Below are 17,447 nucleotides of genomic sequence, written 5' to 3'. Positions count from 1 at the left end.
TGCGTGCCATCTTGCATGCATGCTTGTGTGATGTGTGTGATTCTAATAACTCCACAGAGTAATATACAGCCATGAAATCCCGGGCCTGTCGTTTTGGGCTCTAGCTGAGTACGGTACTTAGCGTTGATGGCAGAGGATTGATGTCTGTGATTTTGCTCTTCCTCCTACTGGCAACATGTACACACTGGCTGGGCAGAGCTAAGGAGAGCCGCGAGGGTTCCATCTAATCACAAGAGGAATGCAAGCATCAATCCCTGTCCAAGTGATTACATACCCCGCCGTCCAAAGAAAAAAAGCCGGGTTAATGGGGGGAACCTTTGCCAGATTAGCAGCTGCTCATCTAATCCCAGAGTCTTTCTGATCACCATTTCATTCTGACGCCATACTTATGCCATATACACACTTTTCTGATATCACCCCATTTAGACCTGAGGACGATTCTACAAAATGTTTTCTGAAAAACCTATGTTTCTATGTCAGTGGTTCTCAAACATTTTCATGTCAAGGACCCCCAAAAATCATTTTTTTTAAAAGCAAGAGCTGTCAGTTTAGTTTACCTTCATCTACAGAATAAGGCAACAGAAAATGAAGGCTTCTTTCTTTTCCCACGCCTGTTTTTTCTGTGCTGGCCCGGTTCCGGCAAGCCGCCCCACGCCCAGAGAGTTACCGTGTGGGGGTCCCTCTACTGTACCCTCTACTGTACTGTAACTGTACTGTACTGGCACACCACAGTTAACCCTCTTATGGCCACCCTATTGTGCCTTCTACCTGCACTATTCATATTTTTAATGCCAATAGAAAAATCTGTGACATACACACTATATCTCATTCTAACACGGTAATCCTATAGTATTATACCCAGTCCTGATGGTGGCGGTAACCTGATGGTGCCGATTTTGACCGAATAGAGGGAATCTGGCGATGTCATTTCCTGTCCAACGGATCACAACATCCGCTAGCTTTCTTCACTGTGTTACACAGTCAGATGTCCGGGATGCTAAGCTATCATTGTTTATTTTAATAAACGATCCAGACCCAGGCAGGCAGGCACCCACCGACCCAGCCACCCAGTGACACACATAGCTCCATAAGGGAGTGGTTGCACCACTCAAAAACACAACCATTGAAGCCAAAAGCGAGGACAGAAAGGTGAAGATGCAAAATTGTGATTGGCCCGGAATGACATTAGTGATGGCTGAGCACTCAATGTGATGTACAGTATGTTTGATGCATGATGATTTATGTATGGTGAGGAGCGCCCCTTGATTTCTTTTGAGGGGTGCTAGGCTAGCCCCTCCTATGTGCAGCTTTTAGTGTGCGTGCAAATACAAACTCTGTCCCAACACAAACATGGAATGCCATTGATAATGGACAATTTGAGTGTTTGTGTAAGAACAAACATTGTCCTAATTGACCTATAGCTAAGCCCCTCCCCAAACTGCTATGGTCCAATCACAGCTAAACATAACATGGGTTAGACAAACCTCTCTACAAAGCAAAGTTCTTTGTTTACCCAGGGACGTGGACTAAGCTCGAGATGCTTGTTTACAGCCAGGCCCTGCTCATAGAACATTTCATGGTAGGGGTCCAATGCCTTGCTCAAGGGCACTTCAGCGGTGGTCATTTTAACGTGCCGGTCCGGGGATTCGAACTGGCGACCTTCCGGTATCAAGACCGCTCCGCAAACCGTTCGGCCACCGCTGCCAATATGTTTTCCTGATAAAACACTGTTTGCGTTGTCACGCACATTTATTTTTCCAGGGGCATATGGCAGGCCTTGTTGACGGATTTGGAAGAGATTTTGAAGGTCTGGTTCCAAAAATGAACCAGTATTTAATGTGTAAAATCCATGATATTTACATTGGAATGAATGAGCCCGGCTGGAAAGTGTCCAAGTGGGAGTGTCTAAGTGGGAGAGACCGGGGCTTAGCTATAGGTCCATTGTGATTGGCTGGAATGAGAGGTTGTATGATGATGAGAGTGCCCCCCACTTCATACGGGTGTATATATATATATATATATATATATATATATATATATATATATATATATATATATATAAAGGCTTCTAAATTAGAAAAAATAATGTTTCTATATCAGTGGTTCTCAAAGATTTTCATGTCAAGGACCCCAAAAATGATGTGTATTTGGCTGCCGACCCCCATCTAAAAACACGTTCCAATGTTCCTTCGACCACCACAGAAGCGAAGATTTGAGTTAAAAACGTTCGCTCTGAAAGAATATGAATTAATATATTTGCGTCATATTTTCACGATTTTTCAAAAACAGCAGTTCTACAAGCTCGTAGAAGGGGTTCTTGTCCTGAATGGGTTAAAAGACATGACTCAGATGTGTCTCTGGTTTGGAACTGGACCTCGTCATCGACGGGGTTGGGGTGGGGGGGGGGGGGGGGTGACATTCTTCAGAGGAGATGGACATGAAAAAGTTGAAAGTTGGCGTCTCTAATCGGCCGCGACATGCCATGGGGTCATTTCATCCAACTGTCTGTCAGCAGATCCAGACTAGAGGGAAGCACAGCCTAAACATCCGCCTGTCAGCCCTCAGTGTCTCAGTGGCCACACACCCACACACACACAGACACACACACACACACACACACACACACACACACACACACACACACACCTGCTCAGCACTAGTTCCACCATGCACTTACTGTACACGCATGCACGCACGCACGCACGCACGCACGCACGCACGCACGCACGCACGCACGCACGCACGCACGCACGCACGCACGCACACACACACACACACACGCACGCACGGCCAGATGCACGCACGGCCAGATGCATGCGCACGCACGCATGCACGCACGCATCTAAATCATTTACATTTTTTGCATTTTTGGGAATGTTTTTGGAAAACGTTTTGAAATAATCATAATAATAATTAAAAAACAAAATGTAGGAAATGTGTCTCCGACCCACTGTTTGGGGAAACGTTGACGAAGCACATTCAGCATTTCTCTCGTCTCGTCTCAGTGACGCCGGTGAAATGGCACCGCCAACAGGAAGGACAGATCGTGACTGCTGTAATCTCCCCCCATGTCATGATGACTTCCAGTTCCTCCCATTCTGTGGCGACAGTATAGCTGCAATGCACCGTAGTAGCACAACTTAACATAACTATCACTACTTCTGCCATTAGCTATGGTGATGAAATGTAAATGTGCTGAGAGCAAATATATGGCTTCACAGATGATGGATGTGCACGAACACATTACTCAGTTCCATCCATACCATCAATCTTCAACCGCTTATCCGTAGTCGGGTGGCGCGGGCAACAGCTCCACCAGAGAGCTTCCCTCTCCCAGAGCAACATTAGTAACTTGTCAGTACTTGTCAGTATATTTAGTCTTAGTTTTAGTCATCATAGCTTAGTTTTCATTTAGTTTCCATTTAGTTTTCGTCAGTGAAAAAAGGTAGTCAACGAACATTTTCCGTCGACGAACTCAACACTGCCAGCCACCCGTCGAAGAAAACTCATTTTGGCCAACCTTATTCTTTCTGTTGCCACTCTCTCCGCGTTGCGGCGTTCAGAGTATGGGTTTTATGCCGCTCAAACTCCCATTGGCTTAGGAGGCAGCCAATCATGACCGGGTCGTGTTTAGAGTCGCCTTTACGGTCGTCAGTAGTGGTGCGTGCTAAATGTAGGCCAGGGCGGCTGCTTCGCACCTGGCAAAAACTGGGTCACAACGAACGTGGGGTCGACCACCAATGGTTTTTGAAGGGATCCCAGCTAAATGACTGATTGATAGTTATTATAGGAACCTAGAGTGTACAGATGGAAACCAAATGGACCTCACTGAGAATTCTACGGTGCAAATTGTGGTCCTGACTCCCAGATTAAAAAAATATATAAAATGTGTGTCTGTGGCCCAATAATGCATATCAAATTGAGGGCCTTGAAATCAAACGGCAAGTTGAGAATCACCGAAACAGAGATTCAGATATCTCTCACTCTCTCCTCTATGCAGAGTAATGGGGAATGTCCACTCCCTCCCTACTCCAGAGAGTATACGATGACTATGATGAGGGCTTGTTGGCTGCTAACCAGAGCATTTTTGGGTCTGCCCCGATCCAGTGCCCCCTTACACCACTTAATCTTCCCCCTGAAATGATTCCTTAATGTGCCGTGCAGCATGGCCTAATAACAGCGCAAGACTGGCTCTCATGTCTCTCTCTCTCTCTGTGATTGCCTCCACTCTACTCCAAAGACACCGTGTCTGAGAGGATTAGCAGCTCCCACAAAGAACCAGGCATAGCGGAGAGACCCCAGAGAGGTCAAAGACTCACTCGCCGACGCGCTGGAGTTCCGACGAGCAGGTGGCAGCCAGCGGCTCGGACCCCCTAAAAGGACAAGGGGGAATAAAGGCTTTTCTAAAAGAAAATTCCTGTTTTTGTTTAGGCTCCGTCTATTTGTTTGACCCCCAGAGAACGAGACACAGGAGGGAGACCAAGCGTTTAGCGGTAACTCACAGACACAAAAGCCGCTGTGTGGTGTGGTGTGTGGACCCCGTTTGGTGCCGTACCATACAGCAGTGGTTCCCAAACTTTTTCATGTCAAGGACCCCCAAATTGACACTCATTAGCCCCACAGACCCCCATTTGAAGAGATATGCCAGGGACGGTTCTAGCAGAGATTATCAACCCATTTAATTTCAAGGCCCCCGGGGTTTGACATGCAATAGGCTACGTAGATCCCCTAGCTCTGGTCCATAGCTCTAATGCGTTGCATTTAGAGCTATGTTACTCTCGACCAGAGTTGGGTGTAACGAGTAACGGAATATTTCGTTACTGTAATCACACTACTTTGGTCGGTAACGAGTAATATAACGACACTCCTCCTCCAAATTGATAATCACATTACAGTTACTGGTCGCTGTAGCGCTGCAGTTACTCGTTCGTTACTTGCGTCATGTGGCTGCTTTCAGCAGTGTTGCTTTGGAGAATAATGCACACAACGGAGATGAGTTGAACATGAACACTAATGGTTGTGCTGGCAACGCACTAGCGGAGTCGCGGACTAGAACATTTCAAACTGGTGTCAGATCAGCAGCAGCACAGCACTTTTTGTTACCGTCATGGACTCGTAGGGTGGCCAGACGTCCGGTTTTAGACCCACCTGTCGTCCTCCCTCCCACCTCAACCTCTGGCTGGCCACATTATTGTCCGTTTTTTGTGATATAAAGTGCTTGTGTCATAACTGTAATTTACGTCGTCTCGGGATTAAAATCTCCGCAGCGCTGCTCAGATCCACATCGAGCCGGCCACACTCACTCCCACTGTCCTAAACAGAGACAGAGCAGACGTTGGGGTGTTGCCATGTCCGCTTATTATATAAGCGACTTTGGGCTTGTTTTATAAAATAGCCCAGTCAGGCTTCTTTTGGGCTTGTTTTCATAGACATGGCTGCTTGTTTCTCTCCCAAAACCTGGCAAGTTTGGCAACACTGCCAGTGGGAGGGTCGGTTTGTTTGTTGTAGAATGTGTGCTCTCACAATCACTTGCTAGTTAGTTAATGCAGAGATGAATAAACCAAATATGCCGAAATGAAATACTACATTTAATGAGCAATGGAGCAGGGAACTCGACATCATAAAGAAAGGGATCCTAAAGCACTGTGAACATATAGGCTACTTATTTCTCTCAGTCTCATTATTTTATTTGAATAGATTTTGGGTTAATATTTGCCTAGAGAACCTACAGTGGTACAGTGGTTTTCAACCATTTTCATATCATACCATATATCATACCAAATGGATTTGGTTTCATTTTACACTATCAAGAGTTAAAGATATAAGGGTTAAATATCTAATGAGTGTCCATTTGGTTACCAACTCTCCATCATTTAGCTGGGGACCACCTGGAACACCCTCAAGGCTCACTAGTGTATGGTGGTCCACGGACCACTGATTGAAAGCCACTGCTGTCACTGTTACATAACATGTACAATGTACTTAAAGAATTAATTAGAAGTTTGCATAGGAAACGTTTTACAAGGTCAAAAGAACCACTGCACTAGACCGTTTTGGAAAGGCCCATTTTGTTTTATTCCTCCACAACCTGGTAAAGAGCATAAAGAAAGATCTTGTGTATGTCCTCTTATTAGGATTTTAAAGATTTGTTAAGTGGTGGTAAATTATGTGACAATGCATCTCAGGCGATTTTATGGAGTAACGCAAAAGTAATGTAACGAGTAGTGTAACTAAGTTACTTTCTCCAGGGAGTAATCAAGTAAAGTAAGGCATTACCTTTTTCAAAAGTAATGTGTAATATGTAGTGTATTACTTTTTTGAGTAACGGACCCCAACTCTGCTCTCGACTTCCGCCGCTCGTCTTTAGCGTAAATAAAAATAAGGTTTTTGCTACTCACCAAAACAAAGGTCATTAGAAAGCCTACTTTCCTTAGTGGGAGCACTTTGAGCCCCCCACCACATGTATAAACGGTACTTTTAGTTACTCTGCTGTGCCCTCTACCGATATTGCCAGAGAATTGCCTCATAGAGAATATTTTTCCTCCGGTGAAAAAAAAATCCCTTTCTGGCCAAAAAGTACCGTTTATACGTGGTGGGGGGCTCAGAGTGCTTAAATTAACATTGATTTTACAATATAAATTGGGGGTCCCAGAGATAGAAATGCCATTAAATGGGGATCCGTAGCTCTGGTCAATAACTCTAATGCGTTGCATTAGAGCTATTGGCAAATTGGGAACCACTGCCATATACAGTACACAATACAGTCATTGTCTCCACCAGGCCGAAGGCATGGGGAGAGAGTATGTTTTGCACTCCGTCCGTGTGTCCGTCCTTCCTTCCGTCCGTCTGTGTACAGCTAATCTCCGGCACCGTTAACCCGGTCGATGCCAAACTTTGCACACACACTCCCTGGATGCCAACGATGAACCTCTGCCCCACATTTTCCAGAACGGCCTGTTATAGCGCCACCATGAGGCAGCTTTTCACATTTTTTACCTAAAACTGCACCGATCTACGTGAAACGTTGCATGCACACTCCCTAGAGGCCAAGGACAAACCTTTGACCTGAATTTTCCGCATCTGCCTTTTATAGCGGCACCAGGAGGCCGACTTTTGTAAAACACATTTTTTGATATTACTCCTCCAGATTCTGTCCAAAAATCTCACAAATCGTTACACAGTATCTCTATGGTCATGTGCTCAAGTTGGATCTGTCCGATATTTCATATTCCATCCTAATTGGCTATAATTGGCATTCACACTTTGCAAGATTGCCCTCAAATCATGAACGCAGCATGCAATTTACGTGAAATCTTTCACACATTTTCTTACTAGGCTGAGGAATATATCCCACCCTTTTCACATTGGCCTGTTATAGCGCCACCAACAGGTTGATCTTTGCAAAACATATTTTTGGAACAAAATGCCTCAAATCATCCAATTGCCATCAAAGGCGTATGAAGAAATGGCAATCGGTACACATGATCTCTGTAGTCATGTGATCAAGACGAGTCTGTTGGATTTCTCAGATTGTACACTGATTGGCTAAGATTGCCTTCCAAAGTTTTCAGGAGTGGCCCATTTTGTACAAAATGCTGCACATGTCCTGCTCATCCAGAATTATATCCTCAGAGATGCTATGAGTGATCTGGCTCTGCATTTCCTCAACAAAATGAAGAAAATTGTTGCAAATTCTTTTTTTTTTTTTTAAACATCCTCCTAAACATTTTGCCAAACATCACACACACTCCTATCCTCCTGGTGGAGACCTGTGCCCGGAAGGGCACTTTTTCTAGTTTATATTCTATATGAACCCCAGTGCCCTATTTGGGTCTACAAATCATGGTTTTGCTCTGCGAGGGATGTGTCATTTCAAAGCATTCTTGTGGAGAAAAAAAAAGGAGGAAAAAAAAAGAAGAAAAAAACAGGGCACGCCAGGAGCAAAGCTACGTCAGATGGCCCTCGACACGCCAGGGGCAAAGCTACGTCAGATGGCCCTCGACACGCCAGGGGCAAAGCTACGTCAGATGGCCCTCGACACGCCAGGGGCAAAGCTACGTCAGATGGCCCTCGACACGCCAGGGGCAAAGCTACGTCAGATGGCCCTCGACACACCAGGAGCAAAGCTACGTCAGATGGCCCTCGACACGCCAGGGGCAAAGCTACGTCAGATGGCCCTCGACACACCAGGAGCAAAGCTACGTCAGATGGCCCTCGACACGCCAGGGGCAAAGCTACGTCAGATGGCCCTCGACACGCCAGGGGCAAAGCTACGTCAGATGGCCTTCGACACGCCAGGGGCAAAGCTACGTCAGATGGCCCTCGACACACCAGGAGCAAAGCTACGTCAGATGGCCCTCGACACGCCAGGGGCAAAGCTATGTCAGATGGCCCTCGACACACCAGGAGCAAAGCTACGTCAGATGGCCCTCGACACGCCAGGGGCAAAGCTACGTCAGATGGCCTTCGACACGCCAGGGGCAAAGCTACGTCAGATGGCCCTCGACACACCAGGAGCAAAGCTACGTCAGATGGCCCTCGACACGCCAGGGGCAAAGCTACGTCAGATGGCCCTCGACACACCAGGAGCAAAGCTACGTCAGATGGCCCTCGACACGCCAGGGGCAAAGCTACGTCAGATGGCCCTCGACACGCCAGGGGCAAAGCTACGTCAGATGGCCCTCGACACACCAGGAGCAAAGCTACGTCAGATGGCCCTCGACAGCTCTCAGGGGCAAAGCTACGCCAGATGGCCCTCGACAGCTCTCAGGGGCAAAGCTACGTCAGATGGCCCTCGACACGCCAGGGGCAAAGCTACGTCAGATGGCCCTCGACACGCCAGGGGCCAAGCTACGTCAGATGGCCCTCGACACGCCAGGGGCAAAGCTACGTCAGATGGCCCTCGACACGCCAGGGGCAAAGCTACGTCAGATGGCCCTCGACACGCCAGGGGCAAAGCTACGTCAGATGGCCCTCGACACGCCAGGGACAAAGCTACGTCAGATGGCCCTCGACACGCCAGGGACAAAGCTACGTCAGATGGCCCTCGACACGCCAGGGGCAAAGCTACGTCAGATGGCCCTCGACACGCCAGGGGCAAAGCTACGTCAGATGGCCCTCGACATGCCAGGGGCAAAGCTACGTCAGATGGCCCTCGACACGCCAGGGACAAAGCTACGTCAGATGGCCCTCGACACGCCAGGGGCGAAGCTACGTCAGATGGCCCTCGACAGCTCTCCAATAACTCATTTAATTTAATTTTCATTTAATTCTATATATTGTTTTTGTTTTATGACCTCAAATACACCCACACAACCTGAACTTTGAACATTCAGTGGATTTTCTGTGGTCTGGGGGGGTTTCTCTGTGTGCTCTGAAGCCTTTTAAGCTGCAATGAAAACCGGCAAAAATCCCTCAACGGTGACACCTGCTGGCAAATTGTTATTTCATATATATGGGATTCGTGGACTCAGTCCACAGGCAAATCTTAGTATAAATATAATAGAGACGTCACCGAGAGGAAACCCTGAGGCGAAATGGACATAGTGGCCAAATGTGGTATTGCAGCTCGAGCCGACTATCATTGCGCACGTTCATGTTATTGGGCCGATGACACGTGAACTCTGTTTCATACGGGTGTAGAACTTAGTTAGACCAGTCATTAGTCCTACAACCTATATCTCAAACCCTCACCCTAACCTGCCACGGGGCAGCACACCTAAACCTAACCTTAACCCTCTCCCAGGGCCGGATTTACCATTCAGGGGGCTCTAAGCAAAGGATTGTCAGGGGGCCCTTGCGTCGCGCGCGCACGAAGGATTGGCCGTGTGTGCTTTGCGCGTGCGCGCAAAACGGCATAGCAGACTACTAGGCAAAACGGCATAGCAGACTACCAGGCAAAACGGCATAGCAGACTACCAGGCAAAACGGCATAGCAGACTACCAGGCAAAACGGCATAGCAGACTACCAGGCAAAACGACATAGCAGACTACCAGGCAAAACGGCATAGCAGACTACCAGGCAAAACGGCATAGCAGACTACCAGGCAAAACGGCATAGCAGACTACCAGGCAAAACGGCATAGCAGACTACCAGGCAAAACGGCATAGCAGACTATATAGCAGACAAAGTACAGTGTGAGCTCCCCCACGCCCCAACTGTACAATGCATGTACTGAAAAAACTGTGCCATTAGCTCAGGGACGTGCACAGGGACTTGGAGGGGCAGGGGCCGAAATTAGAAAAGGGCACTTTAGGGATGCTACACATTTTGCGGGGGGTGGGGAATCTGGGGATACAAGGTTATACTAACTATACTTAAGTCAATCAGTACAAATCTACACTCAGTATTGAGCAAGATATGAACATTGAGTAAATAAGCATCTCAGATTGATTTTATCAATCAGTACAAAGCTATATTATTGAGCAAGATATATTATTCCCTGATGAGATCATAGAAAACAAATAGGCTAATTAAGAAGATGCCATTACTATGCCAGTGCAAAACAAATACATTCACTGATTCACATTCATGTAATACTGATAATATAATTATTTAAAGCAACACAGAAGCTTTAGATAAAGTATGAGAAAATGTTTACTTTGTTCATCAGGAACAATATGGGGATTCGGGAATAAATTGCTTTAACTTAAAACATGTGCCCACTGTGGCTGCCTCACTGCTTTTAGTGCACTAAGCAAACAGTCCATAGACGTTGCTGTTCCCTAAAGTGCTCTAACAAGCAAAGTCCATAGACTGTGATATAGAGAAGACAACTACTGTACCCAATTTCATGTTTTTACTACTTTATTTTTGTATTGTCCCTGTTAAATAAACCAGTCTGCCCTGCAGTGCAGCTCAAATTACTGGTTTTCAAAGTAAAATGAACAGCAGCTTGTGTTGCTGTTATTTGTTATAATTATTAAGTATCACATTTGCTTGATTGCCTGCAGACTTCAAAATTCAATTAGAAAATTGTGAAATCATGACATTGACTGGACTGACAGAGAGACAGCGAGAGAGAGAGAGAGAGAGAGAGAGAGGTCCCTCTCGTTTGGTCGTCGGTCCATGCGTGCAGCGTGACAAATTATTTGAAATTAAACCTTTTTTTTGTCCACAGTCATATACATGACATGACACAGCCTACCTTTTTCACTTCACTCGAGTGACGAGTCGTTTTGTTTGTGAGGTGAGCGGTTGTGCACTCAACTAGCGTACATGTGTTCAGCTTGTGTGTTCCATTGTGTGTATAATTCGACTGCGTTGCGCGGCGGCGCGGCCGATCTACAAACTCACAACGCGTCGCAGCGCGACACGTTGTGAGCTTGTAGATCTGCTCTAATTCTGCAGTGCACGGCACGGGTGGATTCATACTACATGCGATGCGCACCGCTGATGATGCGGCCAGGCAGCAGGTTCAGAGCCCCAGAGGGGGACAACAGGGGGCCCCACGACGGGACGGACGGGCGTCACTTGTCCGGGAGGATGAAGAAGTGACTCCGTTTGGGAGGAGGAAGCGACGCGCGGCCGTCGCAGCCCCCCCTGGGGCCTGGGGGGGGGGCCAAACAAACCGACCGCTGCGACTGAACGATATTAGACATTTTTCAGGGAGAACTCTCGGGGCCTCTAGCCGTCGGGGGTCTATGCAGCTGCGTAGTTTGCGTAGCGCTAAAAACCGCCCCTGCCCTCTCCCAACGTTAAAACACACCCCTCACCAACCTTAATCCGGTCGTTTTAACGCACCCCTCACCAACCTTAATCCGGTCGTGTTAACACACCCCTCACCAACCTTAATCCGGTCATTTTAACGCACCCCTCACCAACCTTAATCAGGTCGTTTTAACGCACCCCTCACCAACCTTAATCCGGTCGTGTTAACGCACCCCTCACCAACCTTAATCCGGTCGTATTAACGCACCCCTCACCAACCTTAATCCGGTCGTTTTAACACACCCCTAACCAACCTTAATCCGGTCGTGTTAACGCACCCCTCACCAACCTTAATCCGGTCGTCTTAACGCACCCCTCACCAACCTTAATCCGGTCGTTTTAACGCACCCCTCACCAACCTTAATTCGGTCGTATTAACGCACCCCTCACCAACCTTAATCCGGTCGTTTTAACACACCCCTAACCAACCTTAATCCGGTCGTCTTAACGCACCCCTCACCAACCTTAATCCGGTCTTGTTAACGCACCCCTCACCAACCTTAATCCGGTCGTCTTAACGCACCCCTCACCAACCTTAATCCGGTCGTGTTAACGCACCCCTCACCAACCTTAATCCGGTCGTGTTAACGCACCCCTCACCAACCTTAATTCGGTCGTTTTAACACACCCCTCACCAACCTTAATCCGGTCGTGTTAACGCACCCCTCACCAACCTTAATCCGGTCGTGTTAACGCACCCCTCACCAACCTTAATCCGGTCGTTTTAACGCACCCCTCACCAACCTTAATCCGGTCGTGTTAACGCACCCCTCACCAACCTTAATCCGGTCGTTTTAACACACCCCTCACCAACCTTATGTCTAACCAATGACTAGTCTAAACTAAGTATGCACCCCACAAATTTGGAATATATATTCTTTCAGCGCGAAGGTTTTTAACTGAAAAGTTTGCTTCTGGAGGGTCCCTTGAAACACAATATTTTCAGATAGGGGTCGGTGGCCAAATATATATATAAAACCACTGATATAGAAACATAGGTTTTTCAGCAAACTGTCATCATTTAGAAGACATTTGTAGAATCTGGTGTCAGTCCTAAATGGGTTACAGCTAGCAATTAGAATATTTGCTGAGCATTCTGCTGTGCCATGAATCATTTAATTAATTTTGTCCATGGGCCTAGGGTAGTATACACTTAGAGATTCATTTTAGCCTGAAATAAATCTCCCGGAGGGACATGTTACATGTTTCCATGTGCACTCCAAAATGGAGTGTCGTGTGAAGGGCTTACGTACTTACATTCTTACCCTTTGCGGTAGTTGAAAAGAAAAAGAGGGAGTATGGTAGTAGGATAAATAAGACATTGGAAGCCATCGTTCTCACGATAATAATATAATAATCTAAACATTTTTGTAAATAAAATCTTGTTTAAAAAAAAATCTGCCTAATGATGATGTCACTGGAAGACGGTTTCTAAACTGCCCACAGCCCTCCTATGATACACAGACTGAGTAGAAAAAGATTGTGCCATTTTATCATGATTATTAGTGAGGACCTATTATATGAAGATAGGTTGAAAAGTGGTGAAGTGGTCCTTTAACCACTTCAACCGTACCGTACATACATTTCGTCCATTTGAAAATAGCCGATCTACAAGCTTGCGTCGCGGAAGCATTGTGAGCTTGTAGATCGGCTATAACCAACCTGATAACCAAGATAACCTGCCCTGACCTCCTCCTCACTTCAAAACGTCCCCGAGACGCCGATCATCAGACAAGATAATTACACGTATGTCTCTCTCTGACTAACGAGGAAGTCAGCAGACCGAGACTTATACCATATTACCCTCCCTGTCAACATCAATGATGTTGTTCCTTGTATGGCCGCTATGGTGTTCAACTAGAGTTGTTCCGATACCGATACTGGTATCGGGTACTTGGGCCGATACCACCCTCAAGTACTCGTACTCGGTACTCTGACCCGAGTACCAAAACATCCAATTGACACTAGGATGAACGAATGCAACGGGAGAAAACTCTGACTGCAGCAAATCACCAAAAATCACACCCGTGTGAAGTAAGTGGTGCAACTCCGTGTGGGGGTCCCCGGGGGGGGGGAGTTCCAGACCCACAGGAACGCATCCAGGGTGCCAGCCTGATTCCGGCGAGCCGCCCCGTGTCCGAAACGGTTGAGAAATGACAGAGTTACCGTGTGGGGGTCCCTCTACTGTACTGTACTGTACTGTACTGTACTGTACTGTACTGTACTGTACTGTACTGTACTGTACTGTACTGTACTGTACTGTACTGGCACACCCAAAATCACCATATATACAGTTAATATGTGCGTGTGTTTGTGTGTGTATTAGGTTGCGCACAGGTGGTGAAAAACAACCATGCTGTTTTCGTGCTCAGACAGACCCAGCCACCCAGCCAGCCAGCCAGCCAGCCAGCCACCCACACACATAGTCACTTAAGGAAGTGGTTGCACCACTTAAACAGCCGATCTACAAGCATAAATGACAACTGACAAGTGTAGATCGGAGATCCATCTGCATTATGAGAAAAATGGGGTAAAATAAGTGGTTACTCAACAAAAATAAAGTACTCGTATCGGTACTCGGTATCGGCGAGTACTAAAGATTAAGTACTTGTCTGAAAAAAATCGGGACAACTCTACGTTCAACGGCAAAATGTAATCAATATTTTGGGGGATTTTATATTAGGAATAAAAGAGAACAAAACAAACACCAGTTACATGTTGTTGATGTAATGGTGTCATATGTCATGTTGGGACGGGGAGTGTGTCCGTGTTTGTGTGTGTGTGTCTGTGTGCGCGTGTGTGTGTGTGTGTGTGTGTCTATGCTCAACAATGCACTGTGCAGTCCCCATGACCACTGACATAGTTCTGATGGTTCTCCATGCACGCACGGCGCTGCACACACACACTCTCACACGCGCGTGCGAGAGCACACACACACACACACACACACACACACACACACACACACACACACACACACACACACACACACACACACACACACACACACACACACACACACACACACACACAGAGAGAGAGAGACCACCCATGGACAGAGACGAGCAGTTTCCTCCTCTTCTCCACACCAGGACGACCTTCTCCAGCCTGGTCCCCCACAAAAGGGGGCCACACAGTTCCCCCCATTCAGTGTTTTTAACGAGGGCGCAAAAAAAACTGGAGAAGCCATTGTCCCGGGTTCCTCAGCCCCGCCGCCTCGAAGCTCATTGTTGCCGTCAATCAACGTTAACTGCCTGCTTCCACTCGTGACTGTCCTCACCTATTCTCCCGTCCACTTTGCCCAGGGTCAGGCTGTGCTTGTTGAGCGAGCGCTCCACAGAATGCTTAAGTAGTAGAGGAAGTCCCTCTGAGTGCCATCACTAAAGTCAAGAGCACCTACGCTCTCGGCGGAATCAGATTGTCACCAAGCCAATTGGACTCCTTTCAAAAAACAGTTTAAGTAGCCATGTTTCAATGGTTCACCTCAAAGGGACTTCAGGGCTTTTTAAGTTGCGTTTTACATGGACTTCCTCGTTTGTCTGCTCACTGACTTCGAGATTTATTTATTTTTTTAAATCACACCTGTGTCAAGTGAGTGGTGCAACTCTGTGTGGGGGTCCCCTGAAGTTCCAGACCCACAGGAACGCGGCCAGGGTGCCAGCCTGGTTCCGGCCAGCCGCCCAGCGTCCGAAACGGTCGAGAACATGCAAACTCCACACAGAAAAAGGCCCCTTTGTTAAATTGGTTTCTCGAGCGTTTGAACAGACCTGTATCTTGCGGAGAACGTTGGGATTCCTACGTAGAATTGTCAAAAGAAATTCTTTTAGTCTGAGCCTCCTCCACATTCTTTGTTCATCTTTAGTCATATTGTGAAGATTCCAAAGGCACAGGGGCCCCCAAACGTCCTTTCATGTGATGAAGATATGCTTCATTTTCACATTCAGGATGAGGACAAACGGGGAGAAAAGGACAACCAACGATATAATAGAATGGAACATGTTGTGACAATAACCGGATATTTGCAATATTTCTGGCATTCTCTACTCAAACATGACTACTTTTATCAAGCAAAGAAATGAAATGTTGGAGACAACAACAATTGTGGCCAGAGACAGATAATCCACAATGCATGGGGAGTTGGGGGGGGGAGGGTTGAGAAGACAGAAAATAGAAAATAGAGGTAACAGAGAGAGAGCGCACAACCACTAGATGTAAAACACACGGGATCTGAACGGGATCTGACATACTGGAAAATGAAATAGAATGTTATTTAATACACAGCAGTGTTGTTATACTAAGACGAAAAATGTTCGTCGACTACCCTTTTTCACTGGTGAAAACTAAATGGAAACTAAATGAAAACAAGCCATGATGAGTAAAAGTAAGACTAAATGTATTGACAATTTCGTCAACAGATATAAACTAGACTAAAATGTCAGGAAGCGACTAGTGGACAAGAGATCCAGTAGAGATCCAGTCATTTTACACTTGGTTGCATGCTGAAAATAGCAGATCTACAAGCTCACAACGTGTCGCGCTAAAAAGAGATACATACTTCCCACAGATTACGATCACCGAAGGAGAGTTTTAAAACATGACAACCGGTAATCATACATTTATTAAATAAAAATCACACCCGTGTGAACTGAGTGGTGCAAGGTCTTATATAGCCTGATCAGCTGTGGTCTGACGTAATGTCAGTGACCATAGTAACCATGCTCATTCTTTTGAGGGACAGGTACACAAACACACACACATGGGTACTAACAAAGCCAGTTGTTGGAGTGGTTTGCACCACTCAAAAATAATAATAATAAAAAAATCACACCAGTGTGAAGTGAGGGGTGCTCTTATCATCATATGCCATCATACATTGCGTCCTCACTTTTGTCTTCAATGTTTGTGTTTACACACTTTTGTACATACATTGTATTTACAGTATGTATGTATGTATGTATGTATGTATGTATGTATGTATGTATGTATCGGTATGTATGTATGTAGTGGTATAAGGTCATTAAGGGGTCTAAAGGATTTAGAATAGCAGAGAGCTCTAGGGGCTCCAATTTCGTCTCATCTTTCTAAATACACTTTTGGGGATTTAGCAGTGGGGAAGGGGTGTTCCCCCACTAAAGTTGGTATTTTGGTTACCTGTCTAAATCCCTAAAACACCTCCGTTACCCGTTATATTATGCATAGGTGTGGTTTGGGCGTTACAATAATTAAACCAAATTTAACCAATCACCAGTCCACGTGCCATTGCCTTTAAGAGATCCCGTATCCGTTGCACGTTAGTGCTATATTGCTTCATATAGCCTTACGGTCTATAGCCCATGGAAGAGTGTTGCGTTGCCCCCCCCCATCATTATGCTTTAAGTAGCATGCTACGTGTCAAACTGGGGGGTTTTCATGATTCTGAATCCATCCCAAGCATTAGTTTTGCACAGAAATACTCCTTGGGCTAAATTCAAATGTGCTGACCTCATCACATTTATGATCACGGCTATTAGGCATTTTTAGGCAAAGCAGTGTTTGTTGTGCAAAACTAATGCTTGCAATGGATTCAGAATCATGAAAACCCCCTAGTTTGACACGTCACATGCTACTTAAAGTATAATGAAATTTTGATTTATTTTTTGCCTTATATTGGTTGATAATGGTACTCCAACTTTCAGCAGCTGTCACAAAGTTTCCCAAGGGAGTTGGGTTGGAACAAATTTGTATGTGATTGTAGACA

General features: G+C 46.2%; 1 protein-coding gene across 1 annotated transcript in view; it reads right to left on the bottom strand.

Moving 5' to 3' along the window:
- The window catches only part of megf6b (multiple EGF-like-domains 6b), a gene marked incomplete at its 5' end in the record, with an annotated part of 186,077 nt that overhangs the window by 154,359 nt on the left and 14,271 nt on the right, over positions 1–17,447 (bottom strand).

This window comes from Electrona antarctica (genome assembly GCF_951216825.1).
Source record: "Electrona antarctica genome assembly, chromosome: 9".
Lineage (NCBI taxonomy): Eukaryota > Metazoa > Chordata > Actinopteri > Myctophiformes > Myctophidae > Electrona > Electrona antarctica.
This window is presented reverse-complemented; position numbering and strand designations above follow the sequence as displayed.